This window comes from Trichosurus vulpecula, chromosome 1 (assembly GCF_011100635.1).
Source record: "Trichosurus vulpecula isolate mTriVul1 chromosome 1, mTriVul1.pri, whole genome shotgun sequence".
In the NCBI taxonomy this organism is placed as follows: domain Eukaryota; kingdom Metazoa; phylum Chordata; class Mammalia; order Diprotodontia; family Phalangeridae; genus Trichosurus; species Trichosurus vulpecula.
Genome location: NC_050573.1, coordinates 350,896,972 through 350,898,501, shown reverse-complemented (window position 1 = coordinate 350,898,501; position 1,530 = coordinate 350,896,972).

Below are 1,530 nucleotides of genomic sequence, written 5' to 3'. Positions count from 1 at the left end.
ATTAGAACTGGTTCTAATCAGTCACCTGACTTACATTCTACTAAAGCTGGGGGGGGTAGGAGGAGGATACTTTCAACCTTGTGGAAACAAAACTGCTTCCACCATTTCTCACAATGATATGGGAGCTGGGACCTGAATCTGATACTTGACTGTGCCACAAAAGATGCCTGGGTCTTGGCTTGAATGAATTTAACTCAAGCCTTCTTTCAGTCAGAGATAAGGTCTATTAGAATACTGGTCTGGGTGGGCAAGATTTCAAGAATCAGCACTATTGGCCAGACTCTTAAGGAATCTGAGAATTTTAATGGGGGCCAAAATGGACCTTATACACAGGAAGACTTTGGGAAGGATCTAGGAGTGGCCAAATAGTCTGGGGTGACTGGGAGGTAACAAAGGAGGACTAGGAAGGGCAGGGTGCCCCAGGCAAACACCAGAGACCTGGGCCTGGAAGGAGCATAGGTGGAAATAAGGGTGGGAAGTGGCCTGGGGCCATCAAGACAATGAAGGGCTAGTCTAGGTTAGAGGTAAGAGAGAATTAGAGGTTTGGGAATAGGCCACAAAGGAAGGCCAATTCAAAGGATTACTGGGATAGGTGGATGCTTCAGGGGAAAACCAGAGACTTGGCTCCTTGGGAAAGCTCAAGGAAAGTTGGGAGTGGAGGGGGTTTCCCAGGGCCTGTACCCATCATCAGGAAAGGTGCATAAATTTTTGCTTCTCAGTTCCCCTTTCTGTAAAATAAAGAAGTTGGCCAAGAGGACCCATAAGGTCTCTTCCAAAAGTTGGGTAAGCAGCAACTCTGAATCAATAAATAATCCATCAAGAAACATTTATTGAGCATCTACTATGTTCCAGGTACTGTGCCAGATTGCTGGGGATACAAATACAATGAAGGAAATATGCCTACTTGAAAGAACTTCTCATTCTAATAGGAGAGAAAACAAGTATATATAAAAATCCATACTATTAACACAAAGCTAATACATATATTATATATAATTAACACATATATTTATGTACACAATAGTTAAAAATAAAGTACTATTTGTAGAATGGAGGGCATTAGCTGTTAGTTATCAAGAAAAACAGAAGATGCTGTTGAGGTTTAGGGGTGCTGGTGATGAGGTTAAAGAACTATATGGTTTTAGGGGTGCTCAAGACACCAAAATACCAACATGCCAGGTCCTGCTCGAATGAATTCAACTCAAGTCTTCTCACAGCTGAAGAAAGACAAAGTTTATTACAGACTCATTATATTGCATTGTATTAAGAAATCTCACCATTTGTGACTCTCATTTTCACAAGTGGGCCAAATTCCGTCGGAGGTAGACGGAATCTGAGCACCTTCACGGAGGCAAGATGAAACTTAGATACACAAAGATTGTGGGAGAGATCTAGGTTGTTGCTGGGGTGATTGGAGGAGGGGTTTAGGGAGCGTCTTGAGGAGAAGTCTAGGGAAGAGCTTGATGGGACTGGGGTAACTAGAGGTCAGGCTCCAGGAATGGGATTAAGGGTGGGAAGTACCTGAAGGCT